The sequence below is a fragment of the Carettochelys insculpta genome, chromosome 11, assembly GCF_033958435.1.
Source record: "Carettochelys insculpta isolate YL-2023 chromosome 11, ASM3395843v1, whole genome shotgun sequence".
In the NCBI taxonomy this organism is placed as follows: domain Eukaryota; kingdom Metazoa; phylum Chordata; order Testudines; family Carettochelyidae; genus Carettochelys; species Carettochelys insculpta.
In genome coordinates this window covers 13190022-13217806 of record NC_134147.1, presented here as the reverse complement: position 1 = coordinate 13217806, position 27785 = coordinate 13190022, and the positions used below count along the sequence as shown (strand labels likewise).

Genomic DNA, 27785 nt, shown 5'->3' with positions numbered 1-27785 from the left:
CCTATGCTCCATGTGGAGTACAAGGGTTAAGTAGTAATACTATCACAGAATCACAGGGCTGGAACAGACCTTAGGAGGTCATCTAATCCAGCCCGTTACTTCAAGCAGGATCAACCCCAACTAAGTCATTCCAGCCAGGACCTTGTCAAGCCAGGATTTAAACCTCTAGGGATGGAGAATCCACCACCTCTCTAGGCAATGCATTGCAAAAACATTATACAAAAATTGCATGATCAAGAATGACTGCAAAACATAGAGCATGATTGGATTGGGCTTGAATAAGTACAATTTACATGTATTCTCATAAATTATGACTGCCAAACAAGTGTATTCTTTAACAACCATCCATGAGCAACATTCTCTGGTTGATGAGACAGATTTTAAGATGCTTAATACAGTACATGTAAAAATAGAAAATTTTAAAAACCAATCTCAGAGATGTTTTCATTTCCTTCTCTGTTGTGATAAATAAGGCAGCAGATAACTATTAGTTAGAAGTGGCATCTTGGAGATATGCTATTGAGTCTGCCCTTTCATCCTTCTTATTAATGCCAGCAAAAATCATCTTTGTTCCTACGATGTACTACTTCAGATTTTCCCAGTACTCTATCTGCTTCTCCTCACACCAGGTGATTCCTTTAGTTTTGTTTGCTTCTGTGTGAGAGAAGACGTCAGCTTGGCCAGTCTTCCTTCCAAAAAGGCCATTCAGGTTCCGGCCAGTCTCGTGCTTACTTCCCTTTTCAGCTGTGTGGCACTGCGCACACTTCTGAACAAAGATCTTCCCCTTCTCAATGTCTCCCATTTCCGATGCTGCCATCCTTCTCTGCCTCCGACCGCTGTCACCAACCCACACTCACTGTCTGAGCCCAAGGACACGCCGTACCCTAGCCTATGTAGTAGTAGTAGTAGCAGTAGCAATAGAAGATAACAGATGGCACTGTAAACAGGCCTGCAGTTTTGGGGCATTTACTGAAATGAAAAGTCGGGACTACTTGCATTTTTCCCCTTACATGGAATTCAGTCATCTGACAGGAAGGCTAAAAGGAAAAGTTCCTCATTTCTTTGCAGGGCAGTGGAATTTTCAGGCCTTTTACATATTATTTCAGCAGTATTTGGGTTGACCACATATAACTCCAGTTAAAGTCAATGGGAGCACAGAGTGCAGAGCAACTCTGAAAATCAGATCCATGTTTCCATGCAAACTGTATTGTTAAGATCTTACATAATTTCAGGCCTAGCTCATAAGAATGGCCATACTGAGTCAGACCAAAGGTCCATCTCACCCAGTATCGTACCTTCCAAAGTGGTCAATGCCCCAGAGGCATAAATCAGATAGGTAATCAAGTGATCCCTCCTCAGTCACCCATTCCCAGCTGTGGTAGTCAGAAGTCACCAGTATGGCCTTCTAACAGGTCTCCTATTCCATCAGTAGTGATACCTGCGTGTTTTGGCTCGTCTGCATGTCATGTTGGCTTGTGCAAGTAGCTGACACAGCAGACTCCAAGACAGTCCAAAGACACCAGATCAGATAAGGATCGAATTATTGTAAATGAAACGGAGTAATAAGATCTCTGGATCAGATGTCTATAGATAGGTTAAGAATGTGTGACCATGACAATGTACATGACTCAGTGACATGGGATCTGTCACTGCCCCCCCAGGTCAGTGAAAGAATTTCCTTGGGTTACATTTTTATACATGGGTACAAACAAGTTACACATCACTCTTGACACGTTGAATAGTAACAGAGAGGGAGCCATGCTAGTCTATATACTATCAAAATAAAAAGCAGTCAAGTAGCACTTTAAAGACTAGCAAAATAATTTATTAGGTGAGCTTTCATGGGACAGACCCACTTCTTTTTCTGATTTGTCCTTCTTGAGTACTGTTTTTGGCTCTCTGTGCCTTAAATATTGAGTCTGTTCTGGTCTGGCTATGGTCTGAAGAAGTGGGTCTGTCCCACGAAAGCTCACCCAATAAATTATTTTGCTAGTCTTTAAAGTGCTACTGGACTGCTTTTTGTTTTGATCACTCCTGACATATCAGGTTGGCACCCTGTGACTTTACCCTGCTTACCACTCACTACTTTACTCTTCTTGGCAGGCCCTTGATTACGAGTAGGATGTCTTCATGTCACCCTCCTATTTGTAAGTCCATTGATGGCTGACCAGCCCTATTCTGGAGCCACAGGCCTTATCGCAGAAGGGGCAGGTACTGGTGGCTGTTGCAGAGGCACAGGACAGTTTTTGCCACTCTTCTGTCTCTCTGCCACACCTAATCTGTGCTGTGATGGGACCTCGGAAATTGTGCCACCACTTCACAGATTACTCCAGTGGGGACAGTCCTAGCCAAGATTCTTCTAAGTGTCCACACCAATGCTGAACTATTTCATGAGTGCTTTCAGCATGTCCTTAAATTGCTTCCTCCGGCCCCCTTCAACTCAGAAAACAATCTGTTTTTGGAGACACTGATCAGACAACTGGACCACATGACCAGTCAAAGTTGTTGGTGAATGATAATGATTTCAGTGCAGGTCATGTTTGACTCTTCCAGGACACTAGTGTTCATTCGCCTCTCCTCCCAAGAGATATTTGATTCTCCTCAGGCAGCGTTGATATTATTCAAGTGCCTTCCCATGTATCCTGTATGTGGGGGTTTGATCATTATCTATTGTATTGTCAGTTAAGACCCCTTTGAAATGTACTTTCCAACCTATGTCTAGTGAGAATTAAGTGTAAGAGTTTTCTCCAGTATCAACCCTGTTTGTATAGAAATCTAGGGTTGGAAGAGGCCTCAGGAGGCTCAAAGCAGAACCAATCCCAACTATATCATCCTAGTCAGGTCTTTGTCAAGCTGGGACTTAAAAACCTCTAGAATTTGAGATGCCACCACCTCTCTAGGTGTAACCTAATCCCATGCTTCACCACCCTCCTGCAGAAATAGTTTTTCCTAATATCCAACCTAGACCTCTTCCACTGCAACTTGAGAAGTTCTTGCCAACTTCTGTAAGCAGGGACCTGCCTTTTGCTCACAACTTCAGCTTTTTATTAGCAAACTCTTGACTACTTCCTACACCAGCTTCTGACAAACAGATGCTAGGGCACCATTCCTACCCATCCTGGCTAATAGCCATTGGTGGGCCCATCTTCCACCAGTAGTTACTGCTAATAGAGAGATGGGGGAGGGATTAGGGGAGATTGAGCGAGAACCCATGTAGTCTGACCCCAAGGATAATCTAAATTTCTAATGTGCTATATTACAAGTGGGTTATACAGGTGTTTCTGAATCAAAGGTAAATCCTCTAACATATCATTTGCCCATTGCATATTTGTCATATGTTACAGTAAAAATAATTTTAGTTTTGGAGCATTACAAAGATTAGTCCTAATAATTTTTAATCCCTGCACCTTTAAATCTAAGTACAACAGTCACTTTGCATTTCAGAGGGAGAGAAATTTAAACCATAAATAACCTAAAATAGATCTAAAACTGTTGTGACTACATTCAGCTCTATCTCATGCCTGCTCAGTGTTAAAAGTAGAAGATGGGAATCTCCCCCTTTTCTATGAGCTAGAACTACCACTTTCTGTGTTTGTTGAGTCATGACATACTGGACTTTAGAACCACTCCATTGTTTTACTAGCAGCAGCCATTACTGAACCCTTGTCCTCAGGCTCACAATTTACAGAGGAGGATGAGAAAAGATTTCTCTGGATGGCAGGTCCAACTTGGAGAAAAAAATAAGAGCCACTATTTGAAGGTTGTTAGGGTGGTGGAAAGCAAGGTTAAATCCTGGCAAGATAGATTAGTAGGCAAGTGATATGGGCATGGCCATATGTTAGATAAAACTACCATATGTATGTTACCTCAACCTGTATGGGGTATGTATTAATTGGTGAAATAGTGGCTCTTGCAAAATTCCCATTGGCTTCAGTGGGGCCATGATTTCACCCTGTATGTGTGCACATTTAAAATTATATATATATATGCCGGTATATTTGTGTGTGTATTTACATGGTCCTAAACATGGTAACAAATTGTTAAATAAACATATTCAACTTAACAGTTTCCAGCTATCCAAATCTTTAAACCTTAACACAAGCAATCCAGGCTCAGCAAGACTCAGCATGACCCTCAAGCACCTGCAGTTTACTAGTGTCTTTCAGACCCCAGTGCCAATACTGGGGTAAAATACCCAGGGAATAGCCTCTATTCAGTCCACTGGGCCCACTTAATGGCCCAGTTGCTCTCACTGGTGTGAGGTGTGGTCTGGAGGGAACCCAGCCACCACCCACTCACGCCAGGTTCTGGCCAAGGGACCATATGCAGCTGCTAGAGGGAGGCACTGACTCCCTTAGCACAGCAGCAATTCTCCCTGGGCCAGTTGCCCAGGCAATTCCCCCTGTACCTTCTCCAGGCTGCAGCAGTTATGAGTCATGAAGCTCCTCACTCTCCCTCTATGGTTTCTAGTGTTCCTGCTGCTCTCAAACCTGCTCTCTCCCACTATTCTGGTGTCCTTGCATCTCCCTGCTTACCTCTCACAACTCTCTCCACACCCTTCCCACTGTGAACACCTTTTAAAGGCCTCTTTTTAGCCCTGTGTGTGTGTGGGGGGGGGAGAGAGAGAGAGAGAGAGAAAATATATATCATGGAGTAAATCGTAGACTCATAGGGCTGGAAGGGACCTCAGGAGGTCATCTAGTCCAGCCCCTGCTTCAAGCAGGATCAACCCCAACTAAGTCATCCCAGCCAAGACTTTGTCAAGCCGGGGCTTAACCTCTATAGACGGAGATTCCACCACCTCTCTGGGCAACTCATTCCAGTGTTTCACCACCCTCCTAGTGAAGTAGTTTTCCTAATACCCAGCCTACTCCTCTCCTTCTGTAACTTCAGACCATTGCGCCTTGTTTTGTCGTCTGTGTCACTAGCCCCAGAATGCAGACAGCAAATATCTCTGTGCAGGGGATGTCTATATAAGTGCTTCCTGATTCCAGAGAAGTTCTTCCATTTATAAAATCAGAATATATAAATATACTCTTCCCAAAATGAAAGAGGCCTTATTCACATTTTTCTGTAATTTTGGTGGCACATTACCCATTAATGAGAAACAGAAGGTACAGGACTTTCCTGCTGTGTAATTTTTGGCCTGTAGCAAAGATAAATAGCGAATTCAGTACATTTCAGGTGAGCTGCCATTACTGCTCTTCTAGTGCTTCTGGTTACAGTTGCTGTCAGATTCTAGTTTGGAAAAAGAAAAATAGCCAATTAAGTTTTGTTTATGTTTCATCTCAGTCTGGAAAGTAATAAACTCTGAATTGTCCTTAAGAATTTATTACCAAAATATACACTTCAGCTTTCATTTGCATGTATGTGTGTCCTTGAAAATCAGCAGTTCCTTAAGTCATTATTCATTTGTAGATTGCCAAGTTAAAAAAAAAAACCTGTGAACTAATAACAGTCATAAACACAATATGATTTTATAATCATATCTGTTGATTATGCAGCCCTGGGAGGGTGATGATGTGCCAAGTCTATCCAACTAAAGAATGACAATTTCATTGCATGAAGAGGTAGACTGTTTGCAGGTGGGGGGTGTCATTTCATATCAAATACTTAATTTTCTTCTGGTTGCCCAGTTGTTTCACAGCAGGTTTAACTTCTTTCTGCCGAGGTGTGGCCTGATATGAGTGCTCTTAGCTTATTTAATAAACAGTGGAGCCAAGAAAAAGATTGTCACAGTACCTGAAGAGAAGAAATAAACTAGAAACTCACTTAAAGACACTTCAGATGATTTTAGTTATTTCTGTGCCATTGGGAAGCTTTTTTTTTTAATATTAAGGCTATGTCTACACTTGCCCCCTTTCTTTAAAGGAGGCCATAGCAATCAGCCTCATCGGAGAATGCTAGTAAAGTGCTGTGATGAATATGCAGCATTTCATTAGGCTAATTCTCCCCCGCGGCAACTTCGAAGTGTCAAACTTCAAATTGCTGGCATGCCACGTAGCCACGGGCACTTTGAAGTCTGACACTGGGAAGTTTCCATGGTGAGAATTAGCCTAATGAAGTGCTGCTTATTCATCACAACACTTTATCAGTATTCTCCGATGAGGCTGATTACCGCATCCCAGTCAAAGAATGGGGCCAGTGTAGACACAGCCTAATAATCTGCATATTGTAATACTTCTAGTGGCACAACTTTATAGGGTATGTACAGGGTGGCCAGTGGAGTCTCCCAGTCTATGCGTTACGTAGCTAATACATTCCATCCATGCTTCCTTCCTAAAGGCATTTTTCCAAGTGCCCCTCTGAGGTCTGCTGATGCAGTAGGGCTGTTCAGTCATGTCCCATGGCTCAGGCTGCTTTAGAGACACATTTTTGTAAATTTTTGCATTACTGAGTATGACATTTGGGAGCAGCTACTTTAAGTTCAGTCAAGTTCATGTATATAATCAAATCTCAGAATGGAGACAGAAGTCAATATATTTTACTCTGGTTTTATTTTCTCAACTTATTGTGAAGTGGGGGCAGTGCTGCTCTGTCTGCTATCTGGATTTGTAACAAGCCTAAAGGCAAATCTTTCATAGTCGGCTCTAAAATATTGAGGGGCCTGATGCTCTTCACACTGGATACAGAAATAGACAGACACTTGCGTGTGTAATTTTGCACAGTTACCACACTTACAGTTCAAATAATTAAGGGTAAATATGGCCAGTTTTGAATCTAGCTAGGCTTTTACGGATCCAATTATCTGATTTTAGTGCATAATTACAGTGACCATGTGCAGAAGAAAAGAGCTTCATGTGGGTTTGCTTATGAACTGTTTAAAATATCAGGCCCTCAGGGTAGGTGTTCTTTCCAGTTTAAATATGTTGGTGAATTTACTCACCACAGAGGTAAAAAATGAAATGAGTGGCCCAGTTCTGCTTATCTGAGCACCAGGCCGACCACGTCTTGAGCACTCTCAGCTTCCACTGATTGTACAGAGTGAGGATGGTAATGAACACCTTTCAGAGTCAGGCTCCCAGAACAGGTAACACATAGTGCACACTTCCCCCACAGAGTTCAGCTAAAATACAGTAATTGGATCTTGTCTTCCAGCATGCCCTGTCCTTCTCAGTGCCAGATTCTCACACATCTCTGCTACTCTAGTCATGGAAGTCTGCTGAGGGGGGAGGTAGTGATTGTGTGATAGGTTCTTGCGCGTTTGTTTTTAGTAAAGAAAGTTTTAATTTGAGATATTTGTTCTCATGGAGTGCAATCAGGCATATTCATTGTGGCCACTATTTTCATTAGCAGGAGACGAAGAGGGGAGACTTTCAAAGGCAAAGGTGAGACTTGTCACCATCTCCTTTCTACACTTTTTAAAAATCAGAAATGGTGAGCAACGAATGAGTCCATCCACCTCAGGTCAATGAGAACAAGTGGGTCCTCATGGGTTTGAAAATCAAGCAGAAACTAAATCTGGAATTTGAAGCATATCTTTATGCTTCTGTTTTTTAAAATTGTGATCTGCTCTTTACACACACAATGGATGGTCCTAACTGGTTGTTCTGAAAGCCGTAAGGTGTTTCAGATCAGTAATGACACAAAGCAGACTCTAGCAGAAAGATTTTGGGTCTCCCTTTTCACATTCTCATTCCCATTTTGAAGTAGTTTCCTTATGTTCCCTGATGGAGTCTAGAGAAACCAAACTGTTGTTTTTTTCCTTTTTCCTTTAGATCTAAGCCAGGATTGTTAAAAACAATGCTTTTTTGTGCCAGTACTTGCCAGAACTGACACTTCAGCAGCACTGGTTAAAAATATGTTTGAAACTAGAATGGAAAACAGCAAAGAATTTCAACCATCTTAGAACTGGGGTTTGTTCTTCATCTTAACATTTTCTTTGTTTTTGTGTATAAACTAGTGTCAGTGATTTTTGTGGACATCAAAACTATTGCTCACTCCCAAAGAATCTGTAACTTACAGCTAGGAATGATTGCTTTTGCATTGTAAAGTCTCCTCTCTTGCAAGTAAATTCTGTAGAAAAGACTATCACTACTAGTATTTGTAAATCAGCAGATTATATACAATCCTTTTAATAAATGTAACTCTTATAACTACAGGTTCTGCCTCTAAAAACTGGGATTCTCCGGTCTGGCAAACACAGATGTTCCTGAACTAGAAAATCCCAGGCTGCATCTACACTACAAGATAAATTTGATATTTAATAAATTTTGAATATTTAAACTCAATATTAGGAATTCAAATAAAGTGTCCACAAATCTTGAAATTCAACCCACTTTTTTTCCATGTTGAATCTCCATGTCCCCATTGCCCCATGCAAGACTGACAATGTGAGCACTGCATTGTGTGTACCTGTCCGACAGGGCCTCAGCCCTGGTTCCTTGTGGGTGTTTTATGTTGGAATCCCAGAATTCCAAACACTGTCTGAGAATTCACTACATCACTAATCCTATGAAAAAAAGAACTGGAGATCGCGCCATTTCCTGCTGCAGCATTTCAATGCAAGCATGGATCCATGAACACTCCAACTCATAGCAAAGATCGTTTCAGCAACCACAGCGGCTGTCATGCAATTTGTCTTTCAATTCCAAAGCTCAGTGATGCTTGGCTATCCTACTGGTGGTGCTGCTGATGAGGAGGAGGAGGAGGAGGCAGAGGATGGTGGTTTGGAACAGCAGTTGTCCCAGATGTGGTCCAAGAGCTCAGAGCTGGTGACTGCCATGACTTCATTGCTGACAGTGGAATGGCAGTTTTGGACTCAACACCAGCACAAACTAATGTAATCACATCATTTTACAGTCCTGGGATGACCAGCAGTGGCTGCAGAACTTTCACATGTGCAGGTCCACCTTTATGGAACTTTGTGGTGCACTGGCGCCAACCCTGAAGCACAGCAACAACAAATTGAGGTCAGCTTTAATGGTACAGAAGCAAGTGGCAATTATACTGTGAAAGTTTGCAAGCCCCAACAGTTACCAGTCAGTGGCAAATCAGTTCAGGGTGCATAGATCTACAGTGGGGTCCATGGTGATGGAGGTGGCCCATGCAATCTGTCAGCATCTCCTCCGGAAGACTGACCCTGGGAGATGTGCAGGCCATAGTGGATGGCTTTGCTGCCCAGGGCTTTCCTAACTGCGGTGGAGCTATACATGGAACGCATATCCCCATCATGGCCCCGGCCCACCTGGCCTTGGAGTACATTCATTGAAAGGGGTACTTCTCCATGGTGATGCAGGGGTTGGTAGATCACAAAGTCTGCTGTATCAACATCGACGTTGGCTGGTCAGGGAGGGTTCATGACACGCACATATTCCAAAATTCAGGACTGTACTAAAAGCTCCTGGATGGGACTTTTGTCCCTGATTGGAAAATCAAAATTGGCGATGTGGAGATGCCCATAGTTATATTGGGCAACCCTGCTTACCCTCTGCTTCCCTGCCTGATGAACCCGACACTGGAGCCCTGGACTCCAGCAAGGAAAACTTCAGTCACAGATTGATCAGGTGCAGAATGATCATGGAATGCACCTTTGGATGTTTGAAAGCAAGATTCAGATGTTCATTGACGTGTTTAGATGTTTCTGAAGCTAATGTCCCTACCGTTCTTACAGTGTGCAGTATTTTGCACAACATATATGAATCAAGGCAGCAGAGTTTCCCATCTATTTGGAATTCAGAAGTGGAGGCAATAGGCAGGGCTTACTCGCAACTGTCTACACTGCCATCCATCAGAAGCCACTCTCAGGCTGCAGCGATAAGGGACGCTTTAAGAAACAGCTTTATGACTGATCTGTAGCACACATGCTACCTATGTATTTCTCTGCCACGATGCCAATAAATGACACCATGCTGTAATGAAGGAATGCTGTTACTTGGTGGGAGGGGGTTAAGGTGCAGTAAATAGAATGCCTGTGGTGGGCAGCTGTGCCTTCATCGCCCCGTGCCCCTCACCCCCACAACCTGCTTGGTTCCCTGAGACACGTCTGCTGCCAACAAAGGAGTTTCACTGCCCAGCTGTGCCTTCAGCAGCACTCACCCTCCCCTCTGCCCAGTTTGATTTGTACTGCCCCCCCTTGCCCCCCACCCAGGACAAGATGTCACACCAAGCTCAAAGGGATGATTTTATTTTGTGGGGAGGAGAGGTTTAAGTGGCTGGGAAAAGAAGCCTTCTCAAGGGTGCTTGAATAGTCTTTTTCAGTGTCTCTTGGGGCTGGAGTGTCAGGGTAGCCTTGTCCTCCCTCCCCGTGTGTGGGGACCTCAACGACAGGGCTGGGCAACCTCTCCTCAGGGAACTCCCGCCAGTGGGTATCGCTGATGCCCTGCTAAATTGGGAGTCCATCTGCAGCTGCAGCAGAGAGCACAGGGTCTCTGTCTGCTCAGTAATGGCATTTGCAAGCTCTTCCACAACCTGGGTCTGCTTTGCCATGACCTCACTCTGCTTTGCCGCGCCTCATTCATTTTTGACAATTGCTGCTGATGCAGGTCAAGCATTCTCATGTTAAAATGTACTTGACTCTGCCTCCACTCAGCTGTAGGGTGATGCCACTGAGCAGAGTCTTTTGTCAGATTCTTGTGCTCTCTCCATGTTTTCCACGTGCTGCAGAATCAGATCTTGTTTCCATTTCTTGCGCCTCCTGGTTTTCTCTGGAATGCTAGGTACTGGGTCTGGAAAATGAAGGTCAGATTAAGATACAGTTCACATAATGTACTTTGAAGTGCGCTGAATGGGTCTTTCACTGAAAGTATACTTTTGAAGGACACATGGGTTATTAAGTGTGGACAGTATTAAGTGGACAGTATTAGGATGGGACAGTAAGTGTGCATTTCACAATACCTCACTTGCCATCACTTATCCAGCACATTGCTCTGTGCACATGGTAAGTTTTATAAGCAGTTGTCCTCTTTGGGTGGGAATGGGAAGGTCTGCAAAGCAGGAGCAGCCACCAGCTGTCCTGGGCGGGTGTCCTGTGGTAGTGAAAAATGGACGGCTGCATGTGGGGCTTCAATGCACAATAAAATAATGTAAAGAAAAAAATATCCAAATAAAGGCTGGATGTGAAAGGACATGGGAGGGGAATGGCACAGCAGAGGAATCTCCCATGTGGCACTGGGAGGGCGAGGGGGGAATTCCTGAGAACTGAAAACAAATGGTACCTGGAAAGGGACATGGGAGGGGAAATGCTCAGCAGCCGCCTGTCACCAGGAATCCTGGAAAAGAAAGAAAATGATGGAAAGGAAATGCTGGAGGAAGGGGACATGAGATGGGAAAATCACAGTGGAGCCCGGCAGCAGCATGGTGTGGAGGGGTCATGAAAAATGAAACAGAATGCTGGTTGGAAAGGGACATGGGGGGGAACCCCCTCAGAAGCTACAAACTGCATTGTGGGGTGGGGAATTGCTCCAGGCCAATATAAAGGGGCAGGAAGTATGTTTAAGAAAAAAAAAAAGATGCAAATTCCTGTGCTTCTGCAGGTTGCCAAAGAAGGCATTGCCCTCTTAAAACTAACAGATATGGATAAAGAACAAGTACTCCTGCTGTGTGACAAAAAGCCTGGAACATTTGCTAAAATGCTGTGTGATGCCATGACACCAGATCGCTATCTGGTTGCCTGGCATGGCAAGGTGTCCTACTGTGGAAGCCACAACAAATCAGGTATCAGAGACAGCCATGTTAGTCTGTCTCTTTTTGAGAACAACAAGAAGTCTTGGGGCACCTTATAGACTAACAGATATTTTGGAGCATAAGCTTTCATGGGCAAAGGCCCACTTCATCAGATGCGTCAGATGAAGTGGTCCTTTGCCCACGAGAGCTTATGCTCTAAAATATCTGTTAGTCTATAAGGTGCCCCAGGACGACTTGTTGTTCACAACAAATCAGGCCTGCCCCAGAACCTTGTGGAAAAAAGTACAAGAGTCCCTGGATGAGGCCTTCAAGGAGATCTCTAGAAAGGAGATGGGCTCCATCCCAAGAAACATCAACACACTGTTCTGAGGGATGCAGAAGCACAGCTAGCAAACCTGTACCCATCCACAACCTTACAGCTATACCCACTCCCAACCTGCTTCTAGTATGCAGAATAAATACTCACTGGAACCTCTTCCTCCAGGGGGGTTCAGGGACTGGCGTGGAGGTGACTGGTGTGGAGGGGACTGCCATGGAGGGTCCCAGCATGGAGGGGGATGCTGTGGAGGGGCCTACCATTGACGGAAATGGTTCCAGGTTGATGGTGAAGCTCTCCGGGCTCTCTAGAACAATTTCCTCTGTCCTCTGCTCATTGTTCCTTTCCTCCTCTCCATTGCCCTCCTCCTCTGGACCACCCTGCTCCTCGGGGCTCACCCCAGACTCCATACCATGGCCTCCACAAGTGGTATATTTCAGTCCTGGCTGCATGTGGAGCTGTTGATAATAGCGGCAGGTCTGTGGAGCCGTCCCGACCACTGGTTGACTTCCCAGACTTTTGGATAGGCCCGATGGACTTCTTTAACCTTCACCTAGCATTGCATAGCATCCCGGGAGTAACCTTGGATGGCCATCTCACGCATCATCTGATCACAGATGGCTGTATTTCTCTTGGCCACCCAAAGTCTCTTCACCATCAGTTGGTCTGCCCCAAATGGCAGTGAGATTCAGAATCACCTGGTGGGTCCAAGCTGGGGCTCTCTTGCGAGTCAGATTGCTACCCTGAGTGCTCATGATTGCAGTACAGGGCTACCAAAAATATGCTGTGTAATGGCTACCGATATGGTATGACAGCTACCGATGCAGTGCAGCATGATGGGCAAAGGGATATTTTTGTAATGGACACCCTTTTTATTTGCAGGGCTGGGCTGCTAAATTCCAATTCAAATTTTAATTCAAACTCAATCAAAACTTTGTGGGCTTACTTTGACCTTCTTCCTGAGAGCAGCGCACAAGGAGGCGGCCATACTTGGAGGGTCACCGTGTGGCTTTGTAGGCTATATACAGGACACTTCTGGACGCTAACAAATTCAGGGCATGGTGCATCCACGCTTGCCTTGATTCGAGATTTTAAATTAGAAATAGATGGTAAACCCATCTGGTAATATTGATATTTTTGTAATCAGAAGTGCAGCTCAATAGATTGAGTTAACAGTATTGTGTGTGAAGATAGTCCCCCTTTTAATATCGAGCTAAAGCCTTGACATTTGAATTTATAGTGTAGTATAGACACAGCCCCAGTCTGGAGCCTGTGACAGTGGGGGGCTGTGGCTGTGGCCACAGCCCTTAGCAGTAGCAGCAGAGCTGCAGCAGGAGCCAGAGCCTGCAGCCAGTGGCAGTGGGGCTGGAGCCAGGGGCTGCAGCAGGCAGCATCAAAGCCTAAGGCAGGGGGAGCAGACTCAAGACAGATGGGGCTGGTAGCAAGGGACCTCCCCGATCTGACAAATCCCCTCATTTGGGATCAGTCAGGTCCCAAGATTTCTGGACCAGGAAGGTCCAACCTGTAATATTAAAAAGTAAATTAACCATGTGTATTAATAACAGTGCATTCCATTTTAGTGCATATATTGTAGGAACTAAAATCATTTGAAGTAAAAGCATGATGTGTTTACTAATGCCTACTTAAACACCTCGGTCATTCAGTGTGGTTCATTCTGCTGCATCCAGTAGAAACAAACACAATGTGTAGCTGTTTCATTATACTGCATGCACTCATTCATCTCTCAAAATATAAACCTAAAGTGACAGATCCTCAGGTGGTGTAAACCAGCATGGTTTCTTTGACTTCAGTAGAGCTACACCAGTTTTTCATTTTTGGATCTAACTCAGCATATTGAATGTGACCCTCCATATACCAGTATTTCTCCATTTTATTTCTTTGATCAGTGTAACATTTTGTATTTCCTGTTCACCCCAGCACATAAGGCCTGAATCTTCAGTTGTTCAGTTGTTAATTGAAAGTCACTCTGTCAAAGCAAGTGGATTTTGACTAGTGTAAATGCATATTAAGGAGACCTCCATAATGTTTAAGGGTTAAAAAAACCTCTTCAAGAATCACATTTTTATATATTGCAGACTCTTCTCCCTCCTACTATGCAATATTAAATGAAGTATAGAGTATCTTATTTGATCTTATATTCTCTCAGATGTGAGATATTACAGCTTGCAGGAGAAAGTGTTAGACATACAAAGTGCCAATACGGTGCCACCAATAAAGTTCTGAGCATTCTTCCTCTAACTCTCTGCAAACAGACCTGTATGCTGCTTAACTGTGTCAGATGAAATCATATTCAGTCTATTAGATTTAAGAATTCTGATCTTTAAATAAAATGTCAAATGTGAGAAGCGAAGGCACAAATGTTTCCTGAAGTCAAGTTTACTTCTGCTTTTATCAAGCAAAGCTTGTTTAACAACGGCATTATCATTAATGCATTGTTTTGATAAGAGCTGAATATGAATATTGATCTTTTTCAGAAAAAAGATTTTTACTTTAATACCATCCCCTGTCCTCCAAGACTGTTCTAGTCATTGTGTCAGTTTTTTTGATACAAACATTCTATGTCCAGAGAGCTAAATGATGCCTTCTTTATTTTTTACCTTTCTTTTTAGCAGAGCAGGCCAAATGGCTACAGAAAACAGTGACGGCACCTGCCATGTGTATTTCCTAGAGTACTTTTTATTATCTGCTTACTGATGTTGCTAAAAAAAAATTGAACCTGTAGGGACTATGTATTAAAAAATATTGAATCTCACAGATTCTAATTTGAGACATGCTTTAGGAATTACCAGCTGTTAAATGGAACTAGGCAAATAAGTCCAGAGAACATCCCCCAAATGGGGCTAGCTTTTGTTTCTGCATTAGTTGCCTCATTTTTAAAAGCTGTAAATCTGAAGCTGTGTGAGAGGTCAATAAGATTCACTGATGAAATCCAGGAGTTTATATGGACTGATCCTGCCACCATTATACATAGGCAGTTTCAAGAGCTTGAGCAGTAACAGTGACGATAAAGGAAGCATTAGACCCCTGAAATGCTTCCATCATTCTAGCATTATAAATAGAATAATGAGCTCTGCTCTGCTTCCTGGCCTCTTTGCCCTACATTTAAATGGTCAAAGTAATACCTTTTAGGATTAATTTGCTCTGGTTCTCTAACATGCAACTAATGTTAAACCACCAAGACAAGGGCTGAGTCTGGGTCATGTAATTCATGCAGGCACATTGAGTAAGGCAAGCTGGAATTGACAGGGGAGCATAGGAACCATCATCTAAGCAATGAAGTGGTCAGATCCTGGCTGTGCACGCAAGGAAGGAAGTGGGATTCACCTAAAGGAAAATCCCATTTAGGATGGCTTTTGGGGGCACTTATGCTCTCATGATGGGGGGAGCGGTAACAAAAGCATACTTTCTGCCCCATCTTTAGTCTTTGCCAAGTTCCTTATAAAGGTAGAAGTTGGTCAATTCCGTATAGAAAATAGAATTAGATGGGATTGTACCTCTGCTGTTCCCACAGGAGACATTCTCCTCAGTGAATTTATTAAATCCTTTTTGGATGAGACAGTCTTTGAGCATTCAACATGTTCCTGATGCTTCCTGCAGCAGAGGCTAAACTGCTTCAGGTACTCATTTCCCTCTCGGCAGTTAGCACAGTTCCCTCATTCTGCCAGCACCATTTGACGTAGCTCTGGCAGACTCATCCCTAAGACATGCAGCCTGTAGTTTAATTTGCAATTCTAAAATTAATCCTAATTTGTCATGCTATGGTTTGATGGTTTGGCCTTCAAATCAGCTACACTCACCAGGTCGTTATGAAAACAAAGACCCCAAAACACACGGGGAAAGCAATATAATTCCTATATCCCTATCAGCAATTTATTAACAAGTCAAGCAAGATCACACACACTGCTGTGTTACAAAGGAGAGAGAGAGAATACAGGATGTCCAGCACTTACATTACTTACCGTGTCCTTTGTGAGGAGCCCTGAAGTAGGCTAGGGGATCCCTAAGGAGTCAGCAGCTGGTCATAATCTTGGTGTATCACACTGATGTCGGGGTTCTCAGTTCCTGTAGCTTAATTAACCATTACATCAACCTCATTAATATTTGTCAATTATTTGCCATGTTGCTCATATTGTATTCCTGCAGTTTCACTTAGATTTATTCTTTAAACTTTTATTTGAATATCAATAGCTTCTCTTTGTTTCATATGTTGTTCGCTTTTTTTATGACTGGTCTTAATCTTGTGACTTGCCTGTTAGTTCCTTATATGAAGCTACTCATGTCAAGGGAGGGCTCAGTTAAGCTAAGCAACCTATCATGAACTCTTCCCTGGTACTTGTAATCTTGTAGATAAATTGTAAATGGCTCAATAACAATGTAGTCCTGAAGTGATCTTCTGTAGACCATGGCTTGCTGTACGTGTGTGTGAGTGAGCATGCATATATACTTGCATACTCACAGGTGCACATATATTCAACCTGTTTTAAAAAGTAGAAATACCTAAATGTACTCTAAGTGTAAAAGTGATTGAGATATTATTTGCAATATGATGACAAATAATACAAGAGTATACCATCCTTCTATGCTGATAATTTTGCCTTGATTTAGGGGGTGTTATGTGTATATCTATTGTACCTTCCATTCACATATACACACATCCTTTATTCTAAAAGATAAAAACCTGTCTCTGGATAAAAATCTGATTTGAGTTTGATTTCGCCCAAACAAGGAATGCAGTAGTGAGACTTTTATGTAGTGTTTTATAGACTGGGAAAACTTTACAGTGTCTCTGGATTTTTCTTTACTAATATATTTCAAGTATTGTGTGAATCTATTTTTGAAAAGTGTGTCCAAAGGTGGTGTGTGACATGGTAACTCTGATCCGAGGATCGTTCTAGTGCTGTGTGTCAACAAGCGGCGTGCATGGGATAATCTCTGCCAGATGTTGCATGAATGTATATTTCCTCTATATTTAATTAGATTGTAATATGAGGCAAGGGCTTCAATGTGTATTCTCTGATAACATACAGTGAATGTGTGCATGTGTGTGTGAGACACCCAGCAATGGGCAAACTAATTCAGGTAAAATATCCCTCCTTCTCTGAATGTTGTGCCTACATCCCAATATCAGACCAAAGCTGAAGTTCTGAAGTGCTTTGTCTCTCATAAGTCCTCCTCAGTGTGTGCTGCTGCTGTTCTTTAGGGCTGGGACCAGGACTGAAAGCAACAGCAACAAATTTCAATTTCAGTAGTGACTACCCCACCCGCCCCTGGAGGAATGCAATGGATGTGCTTTTCTTACTTTGCTATTTAGAGTTGCCAGTTTTGGTAGGACATATTCCTGGAGGTTTGATCACATGAAATGTTTTAAATCAAGATTAATCTTGAATTCCTGGAGACTCCAGGACAATCCTGGATGGTTGCAACTGTACTCTCCGTGCTAGGGTTGCACATCTGGAAGGTAAGCACTAAGGAGTAGGGCTGAAGTCAAACAGTATTTACTGGCAGTTCTTTAGATTTACTCTTGGCCTTTAGGCAATTCCTGGCATGTTATCTGGGCAACATGGGGCAGCTTGTGCTGCCAAGAGTGCTCTATTGATACCCAGAATACTTTGCTCTCCTTTGCTGCCTGTTCTGCTCTTTTTCATTAGCATTAAATCCATTAAAATATAAATCATACATACAGATAAAAATATTCACTCTGGTTCAACTCTGTTCTGTCAGTCTGCAATTCTTTTTCCTTCATTTTACATACAATGACATGCCTGAGGCAAAAAACCACCACCTTTTGTACACCATTTCTCATTAACAGATAAGACCCATATGTTTAGAGAAGTGTCCCAAGGGTTCCCTCACATTTCTGTTCAGTTTCCAGCTGGAATGGAATTTTATCTATTCATCCCTTTGTCTATATTTTTCTGTTCCTGCTCCTTGCTATGATGGAAGGAAAGATTATGTATTGCATGCCTCCATCAAAGGAAAAGATTTGGCTGTCAGTGCCTGCTACAAGAGAGACACAAAGGTGCTTCTGTAGCATGTTCAGGTTCCCCATCCTTCCCTTCTAGGCCCATTTCACTTTCCTTTCCTTCTGTTTCCCATCCAATCTCACAGGCTTCTTGCTGCTTTTATATACATAGCCAGCCTCCACTTGCACTTCAAAAATCATCCCTCTGAGTAATCAGGCAGTGCAGGGGCTTTGTAGATTCCATAATCCAGGTCAGAGGTGGGTGAATTTACTTTTTTGGTATCCAGCCCAGGTCAATGCATTGTTGCTTTTAATACATAGAAGATTAACTGTGAAAACAAATAAATAAAGAAATATGATTGTTTTTTCAGTGAAAGATCTACCACATGTGGAAGAATTATATAAACCCTGTGGCATGAATAGTTTGAAAAAAAAATTGCTCTGTATGTGATGGAGAAGACGAACTGAAGATGGTATGCAAGAGAGAACTTCCAGAAAGACTATATAAAGTATTTTACTAAGAATGACTGTAGGCATTGCACAATCATCTGAAACATCTTGCTGGCAGTGGGAGGGGAGTTGCTGTGAAATCAGTAGAGAGAATTATGTAGTGCCCATCTTTAAAAAAAGAGAAGAAGGATAATCCAGGGAATTATAGGCTGGTCAGTCTTACATCAGTCCCTGGAAAAATCATGGAGGGGCTCCTCAAAGAGTTCACTTTGAGGCACTTGGAGGAGGGGAGAGTGATCAGGAATAGTCAGCATGGATTCATGAAGGGCAAGTCATGCCTGACCAATCTGATTAGTTTCTACGATGAGAACTGGCTCTGTGGATAGGGGAAAAATCAATGGATGTGATTTATCTTGACTTTAGCAAAGCTTTTGATACGGTCTCCCACAATATTCTTGTTGGCAAGTTAAAGGAATGTGGATTGGATAAATGGACGGTAAGATGGATAGAAAGCTATCTAGAAGGTTGGGCCCAGAGGGTAGTGATCAACAGCTCGATGTCGGGATGGTGGTCGGTTTCTAGTGGAGTGCCCCAAGGTTCGGTTCTGGGTCCTGTTCTGTTCAACATATTTATCAGTGACCTGGATGAGGGGTTGGATTGAACCCTCAGCAAGTTTGTGGATGACACTAAGCAAGGGGGAGAGGTAGATACGCTGGAGGGTAGGGACAGGGTCCAGACTGATTTAGACAAATTGGAAGACTGGGCTGCAAGAAATCTGATGAGGTTCAATAAGGACAACTGCAGAGTCCTGCACTTGGGCCGGAAGAATCCCAAGCATCCCCAGTCGGCTGGGGTCCAACTGGCTCGGTAGTAGTTTTGCAGAAAAGGACCTGGGAGTTGTAGTGGACGAGAAGCTGGATATGAGTCAACAGTGTACCATTGTAGACAAGAAAGCTAATGGCATATTAGGTTGCATCAAGAGGAGCATTGCCAGTAGATCCAGAGAAATGATTATTCCTCTTTATTCGGCTTTGGTGAGGCCACATCTGAAGTACTGTGTCCAGTTCTGGGCCCCCAATTATAGGAAGGATGTGGATACACTGGAGAGGGTCCAGCAGAGAGCAACCAAAATAATGCAGCATCTGATGAAGTGAGTCTGTGCTCACGAAAGCTCATGTTCAAAACTTTTCTGTTAGTCTATAAGGTGCCACAGGACCCTTTGTTGCTGTTACAAAATAATTAGGGGGCTGAAGCATATGACTTATGCAGAAAGGTTGAGGGAACTGGGACTGTTTGGTCTGCAGAAGAGAAGACTGAGGGGGGACTTGATAACAGCCTTCAACTTACTGAAGGGAGGCTGCAAAGCAGCTGGAGAGAGGCTGTTCACAGTGGTCACGGATGGCAGAACATGGAACAATGGTCTCAAGTTGCAGCTGGGAAGGTCCAGGTTGAACATTAGGAAGAACTTTTTCACTAGGAGGGTGGTGAAGCATTGGAATGGTCTACCCAGGGAAGTAGTGGAGTCTCCATCCCTGGAGGTGTTTAAGTCTTGCCTCGACAAAGCTCTGGTGGGGCCTATCTGATGGGTTTGGTCCTGCTTAGAGCAGGGGGCTGGACTCGATGGCTTTTTTAGGTCTCTTCCAGGTCTATTGTTCTATGATTCTATGAATTACAGAATCAGATCATCAATAGTTTTCTCTGATGCTCTGGAAGAAAGAAAAAGCACAGCTGGCAAGGACATCTTTTCTACAATGAAACCTGACCAAATTTGTGATATTAATTTAAACAAGTTATCGTTGGCTTTTTTAATTGCTTGTAGTTCACAGTTTAAACAATAGATGGTGGAATACCCAAGCTGGTGATATAATCAACCAATATTCAGGGATTCCAAAAGTGCTTTGTGAGGTTAGATATGGATATCTTCCCCTTTCCTTCCTTGCAAGGAGAATCTTAAGTGCTATTTTGGTACCTAGTCTTTGCTGCAATCTCCCTGCCCCATTCTCTTGGTATCCAAGCAGACAGGTCTTGGATAAATATAAAATGAAGGACATGTTTTATTAAGAATAAAGAGATTATTTCTTTCACTACTGCAGAGTACAACAAAAACTGTAACATTGCCTATGGTATTCAGTCCCAGATCAGTTATCTGTTCATGGTGTATGAAAAGAAGGCTGATTTGTTTTAACACCTCTAAAACAGTTTGTTAAAATGCTTCATTAAAACAAACAGGTGTCAGAGAAGATTTATAGTACATCTTCACCAAGGCTATGGCTACTCTAGAAGCATCTGTCTACAGAAGTTACTGTTGGAAGAGATATTCTGAAAAAACTTCTGTTGACAGAGCGCATCTACACATACAAGCAGATCAATCTTTTGACCCCCTCTGTCGACAAAAGGGCCCCCGGAGCATCTACACAGCTTTTTTGTCAGCAGTTTTTGTAGACAAAATACATTTTGTGTGTAAATGCTCTGCAAGTTTTGTCAGCAAAACTCTCTAGTGTAGATGCAGTGCAGGAGTGAGTGAGATTCTTCTAAAGCTTGGCCATATTCCATTTTTATACGAGGGTAAAATAGGGAGTAAATGTATTGATTTCAGCATATACCAATGTTACTGAGAACAGAAATTGGTCCAATATGTTCATCAAAATATTTGTTTCTTTTAATAACTGAAAACAAGTTTGTCATGACCACACTGTTGTGCAAGACAAGTTATGCTTCTGGTAAAATGTTTCTCAACAATTTGCCATGGTCTGAGATGTGCCTTCATCCTCTACTATGTATGTGTGTGGTGGCAGCACAAATTAAAGTTTTCTTAAATTTATTTGGGATAAAGGGAATTCAAATCTACATTTCAAGTTTGGGAAACATTTTCCTACCTAACCTTTCCCTTAGACTTCCAGTATATGAAGTAGCCAATTTAAATCAGACAGATTTTCAACTACACAGGCAGCTATTATGCTCATTCACTTACAAAGCCATTGTCAGCCTCTTTAAGTTTCAGTTGGGCTTTCCCCCAAGTGCACTATGTGTAACCTTCAGATTACAACCACATAGTGCATGTCAATAGCAAGTGGTACCACATTTACATGTGTAACCCTTCTGTTAACGCCAGATGCCTGCCAGAAGGGCCGGGTTCAACTCTTGTGGGGTTTTCCTATCAAGGATACAATCAACCGGCTCGAGCCCCCACCCAGTGGCCTGGGACAATTTCACCCCCGTGCTGGGTGCCTGTAAGGCGGTTCTCCCCCCCCCCACAAGCACAGAGTCTGAGATAGAAATGGCTTGTTTAATGACCGTAACCTACCCCAAGGTTACAGCGACAGATGCAGTATATCTCAGCACAGAAGAGACAAAACCCCTTTTACCCAGATACCATCCCCATATGCAGTAGAACCCAGTCTCTTGCTGGGGCTCTTGGCCCTTTCCCACACACACACAGTTACAGGGTGTACCCTTTGCGGTACAGTCCCAAACGCAAAGCCCACAGATACATCACCAGGGCAGTACTAGCTGTCCACTTGTCTGTAGCCTCCCCTTGCTGTCACCAGCCGCCCGCCGGTCGCCATCGTCTACCGCCGCCGCCGCTCCTACCGGCCGCCTGCCGGTCGCCATCGTCTGCCGCCGCCACCGCTCCTACCGGCCGCCTGCCGTCGTCTGCTGCCGCCGCTTCTACCAGCCGCCCGCTGGTCCTGCTGTTGTCCGCCAGTCCTAACCCCACTGCTTGGGACTGCCCTAAGGCAGAACCCAGTGATTTCAGCTCTGTGTGGCCTCAGCTGCCACTCTGTGATTTCAGCTCTTGGTATCTCTAGTGTGGGGTTTCACAAACACCCTAGTATCCAGCTCTATCTTTTAACAGGTGGGGAGGGTTAGTCAAGCCAGGCTTATAGCTATATGGCCAAGGCATAGGCAGGGCCAAGGCACTCAGCAAGCTGGCTCAACCCATACCCCTGCCCTTGCTCTCTCACAATGCTTTAAACCAGGGAGCCCTGTGTAATCAATGTCTTACACAGCTAAGGCGACTGCCCTGTCCCCCCACAACAACCCAGAGCATTGGTGAGATCTCACAACTCCCACCTTAAGCGTCAGCTTAAATTGTGATTTTACAACTGCATGTTTACAATAGACCAAATCTCATGGCTCACTTGCTACCCATTAGGCTTTGCCTGAAGAGGTATCACACATGCACACCTTTTGCATTCTCATGCAGATGACCTCTGGGAGACTCATTCCTCCCAGCCTTCAGCAGCACTGCATTCCTTCTGCCACATTCCCTACACATGTAATTGGCCAGATTCTGCCCACCATTACCACTGTGCAATCCCAATAACTAAATAAAAAGCCCCTACAAAGAAGTTAACTTAGTTTTCTGGATGGTAGACAAACACAGCTTTGGGCAGTTCTAATGAGATAAATTCTTCTCTAGGGGATAGGAAAGCATCTTTACTGTGTTAACATAAATTATATAAATGGATAAAATTACCAGGGTTCTTTAGCTTGTTTTTAAAGTAGCAAAGGCAGAGGCTATTTGAATCCACAATGTCTGTCTTCAATATTAATGAGGGTAGATAGTGCTGATACAGGGAGTTCATCTGAAAAGATTATAGTGAGTACATAATCTATTGCTATTTAAGGATCATCCAATTATAACAAATTCTCCCTCATCTATTTTATTTAGTGCTCATTCATTTTTACTTGCCAAGATGCAACAGTTCAGACTTCAAATGGATTAAGAGAAAAAACAAACTACTGGCTTCTTGTAGTAATGGATACAATTTCATTTACTTTGCTGGTTACTTCATGTTTTATTCCACAAGCTGTTCTTAAGTAGCTCCTTGAGGAGTTGAGGAGGATTCGTTATACAGAAAGGTAAATTTCTGCATTTGAAAGGCCTCTTGGGTGCTCAACATTAACTATGTCCTGTTGTTAATTAGCATAATGGAGTTCCATTTTATTTTTATCTCAGGTTTGCATGGGACACAATTTAATGAATGAGTTCAGGAACAGGACAAGAAGTCAACTGAATGTTAAAAGTTCTCTTTCCAACAATAGATAAATTGCCAAGGGGGAATCTCTTAACTTTTCATGCCTGATACAAACAAACAAACAGTGTTATTTGTATTGCCTTGTCCACAGCCTACAAACAGAAATTTTAAATGTACACTTTTGTGTGTAATATGATTTTCCCATCTTCTTCCAAAGACTTGTGAGCAAAATAGAGCTGCTGCAAGGAACAGCAGCTTTTGGATTAGAAGAAAAATCATCAAAGGGAAGTTTTATTAAAAGCAAACCCTTCCATCCAGTGCATTGCAGTGGGAGCTTTCTGGTCAAAGGCCATTGGTTTGTTTTGTGCACAATGGTGATTTCTTATGATATGCCCTTTCTGCTACAGAATTGAAGCAAATACCGTATAGGGTAATAATTTCAGCTGTTTGATTGCTTAGTAACATCTTAAAATGTTGCTATTATTTCTATATTCTTGTTAGTGCATTGCTTGGGCCAAGGATTATCTAAGTTAAACTTTCCCAGATATGCCTGGCCACACAGTTTAACTAAAGGGGAAACATCAAGTAAAAGTTTGAACGTCTTTTATCACATAATTAAAAAGAGGCAGAAATTCTTCATACTGTATATGCAATATGTGGGCAGGAAAGCAAGACCTTTGATGTCTTAGTATGTACATATCATTCTGTCATCATTTGTAAGCTATTTCTGCTACTCAGCCTCCTGCTAGGGATGTCTTACAGATCTGTCAGGCCCTACTGATTGGCAAACATTATTGATTGGCTGTGCACAGGTAAGGGGAGAAATTTTCTGCTGTCTTAAAAAGGCGAAGCACTTTGCCCCCAAGAACTTCTGAAAGGCTTTCTGCTGGCCTTTTTCCCCCTAAAAGGCACAATCTGGCTCAAAATTAGAAGTAACACAAGTAATTGGAAGCTACTCTCTTCTGGTGTCATTGTTCTGTATACCCGTCCAGCTGAACAAATGTTTTTGAATAACACCATCAGTGTCCAACCATTTTTTCTCCATATACACCAATCGGAATTTTGAGTCTCTGTTAAGGTTTTCAGGTTCACTGCTCCTTACTTTCTCACTTTAAAATCCAGCTACCAATTATGCAGTATTTTTTTTAAACAGGAACTCAATCAACTTGATGTTCATTTGAATGATTTTATGGCATAGTTCTGATTGCTTGTCTTTGAAGTTGCTTCAATATAAATAATTTTACCAGATGTCCTGCATTCAGCCTGGGGAAATATGCTCACCCTGCTTAAAGACTAACAATTTTATTATGGCATAACTTTGAGATAGCCAATACTCACAAAAGCTTATGCCATAATAACATTGTTAGTCTCAAAGTTGCCACCAGAATCCTTGTTGTGTTTCAGTTGCTGGAGATACCCAAACAAAAATATTTCTTTTCTCTCCTATTTAAAGTGACTCTGTGGCACTATGGGAAATGTCTGTCCTGAAGTGTTTGATTAATCATGTATTTCTGCTGCTCTTTTTACATGTGTTTGAAAACAAAATATCTTTGAAAACTTCAGCTGGATGCAGTGGTCACCATGACAAAAATCAGTATGTGCTAGTGTAATCCACACTAGGAGAGAATGGGGGTCTCCCACTTCCTGTCACAGGTCCCTTTACAAGTTGTACGAGTCGTAGTGCATCCAGCTAAAGGAATTAGTCTGCTAGTATAAGTTCATGCTCAGTTATCACAAAAGTGGAAGTGACAATATTATAGTCATTTTTCAGAGTGTAGGGAATAAATCTAATTCTCCTGTGTAATCACTGTTAGCAAATTTCTTCCCTGGCCAGTATGGGTTGTAGTATGTGTACTATCTTAGGCTGCAAACATGCAATTGTTCTGCATGGATGGACCCTTGAGCCCATATGGAACAGCTTGTGGAATTAGGACTTTATTGTAATAAAAATGTGTGGTTACCAAACAATCTCTCTCTTTAAATATACGCACTTGAGTTTCTAAATCTCTTATCTAACTGGCTAACAGAATAACTCTTAATATTGATGTATTTGGCAAGCACAACATGCATGTAGGAAGTTTTCTGTGTGGATTAATTACTCTTATTCTATTGGTTATGTTTACTGGTATGGTAATACTGAATCTATTCAGATGTTTTAGTGTAATAAGCTGTTACTAAATATAACTTCCTTATTGTAATTCCCTCCATCTTTGATTGACTTAGTTTTAATAAGACAAAAACAGGTGATTTATGACATGTTTAAATGAATATTCTTTGTCCGAAGGTTTTGTTTCTGTAAAGGCTTTCAGTGGTGCTCAGCCTTGTAGAAACACAAGTAACTTGGCAGTAGCTGGAGCAACAAAAAATCTTCCACTGCAATATAGACTTTAATCGCAAGAATTTATGTATTCAAACAATATACCTGAGTATATACTGTAGAGGAGTGTGCCATGTTTACTTACAGATGATGCACCTCAGTATAACATGACATATTTATTGAGCCACATCACAAAATGCTAGCATAAAGAAAAGGCTTCTTATTGGACGTAAATATCCATATTCAGAGTATTTTTCATAGATCAATCGGTAATTAATTTGACAAACTGTCAGATGGAGCCTCGTTTGCATATCTATTTCATGATCAAGGATAATCTTTTGCGTAACGGAAAAGACATTCCTGAATCTGAAAAATTAGACGATAACTTTCTTGGGTACTAGAACTGTATATAGTTCACCTTGCTAGACTCCAGAACCAGAGACTCAGCCCTTCCAAATCACTCCAGTTGCTTTTAGACTTTCTCAGTGGAGTCCACTTGGCTGTCAGAGCTGTGATTTTCAGTTACACGCTTCAGCTACAGTTACACTGTAGTGATCAGTTGACAGAAGTCACTGTCAGAAGAGATTTCCTGACAAATCTTCTGTCGACAGAGTGCGGCCATATACAAAAGCCAATTGAAAGAGCACTGTGCTCTGTTGACAAAGTGGTCAGACAGCCCAGCCACTCTCTCAACAAAACAGGCACCTGGAAGCACAGTAGACAGGGCTGCCCATTGTTCTGGATGCCACGTCTGTCAAGAGGAGGGCCCCCAAAGCATCCACACAGCTGACAGGCAGAATGCTGCCAGTGAAAGTACTGAGTTTTGTCAACAAACTGTGAACAAAATGCATTATGTGTTTGGACACTCCACAAAACTGGGGTTTTGACAGCAAAACTCACTAGTGTAACCATACCCTTTAGGTACAACGTAGTATTGAAGAAAGGAAACAAACATAGCAAAGGAATTTGTTATGCATGCACATTTGGTTCTGAAACCCCAAAATGGAGTTACAAGTCTGTGAAAAACAACAAAATCCTGAAGGTGATTCCCCACTATGTCCTCACCACCCCTCTGTTGTAATCAGTCCCTCCTCCTCCTACTCTTTCCCATTGGATTTCTGGCTTCTGTTGATGAAATGGCTTGATTGTTATTGTTTATATCATAGCACCTAGGAGTCCCAGGAATATTTGGCTTACAGAGAATACCTTTTAAATACCCGTGTGTGATAACTTTTCTGGTCATGTGCTTGTGTTGGATAACTTCCAGTCATCAGACCCTCTCCTTTTTGCTCCTTTGCTTGTGGTCCTCTGGGCCCACTGGGGCAGAACCATCCTCAGTCTGTGACAATTGTATCCTGCCTTATACTCTATAATTAGTATTTCAGTGAGTGAGAGAGGTTTCTTTTATAATGGCAAACAGTAAACTCTCTTTAAGGTGAAACATCAAAAATGTGTCTTAACTGAAATTATGAGATGTGCTAGAATAGATAAATCATGAAAAAGGAGACAACCTAAAAACAGAAACAGCTTGAGGAAACAGCTTGCTGCAAGACAGGCCCAACGAAGAAAACAAGAGAACGCCACAGCCCCCGGCCAAAGCCTCTCCAGTGCACCATCAGTGATCTGCAGCCCATCCTGGACAACGGTCCTTCACTCTCACAGACCTTGGGAGGCAGGCCTGGCCTCACCTACAGACAGCTTGCCAACCGTAAACAAATTCTCACCAGCAGCTAGAGACCACAACAGAGTAACTCTAAACCTGGAACTAGTCCCTGCACCAAACCTCGCTGCCAACTCTGCTCACATATCTACACAAGCGATATCATCACAGGACCTAACATCAACCACACCATCAAGGGCTCTTTCACCTGCACATCTATTAATATAATATATGCCATCATATGCCAGCAATGCCCCACTGCAATTTACATTGGCCAAACTGGACAGTCTCTGCATAAAAGAATTAATGGACATAAATCAGACATCAGGAATGGTAACATACAAAACCTGAAGGAGAACTTTAGTCTCCCTGGATACTCAGTAACAGATTTAAAAGTAGCAGTCCTACAACAAAAAAAAAACCCAAACCCTTCAAAAATAAACTGCAGAGAC

The 27785-nt window shown here is 42.6% G+C and overlaps 1 protein-coding gene, 1 long non-coding RNA gene and 1 pseudogene across 8 annotated transcripts in view; 1 reads left to right on the top strand and 2 right to left on the bottom strand.

Moving 5' to 3' along the window:
* The window catches only part of IQSEC1 (IQ motif and Sec7 domain ArfGEF 1), a 723956-nt gene that overhangs the window by 566172 nt on the left and 129999 nt on the right, over positions 1 to 27785 (top strand). The gene's annotated exons all lie outside the window — the stretch shown is intronic.
* Positions 488 to 922, bottom strand: LOC142019360 (cytochrome c-like; annotated as a pseudogene).
* On the bottom strand, positions 10146 to 12223 carry LOC142019361 (uncharacterized). The gene is made up of 3 exons (XR_012647044.1): positions 12202 to 12223; positions 11157 to 11210; positions 10146 to 10667 (listed from the first exon to the last, which is right to left on the bottom strand). It is a non-coding gene; the product is annotated as an uncharacterized LOC142019361 (long non-coding RNA).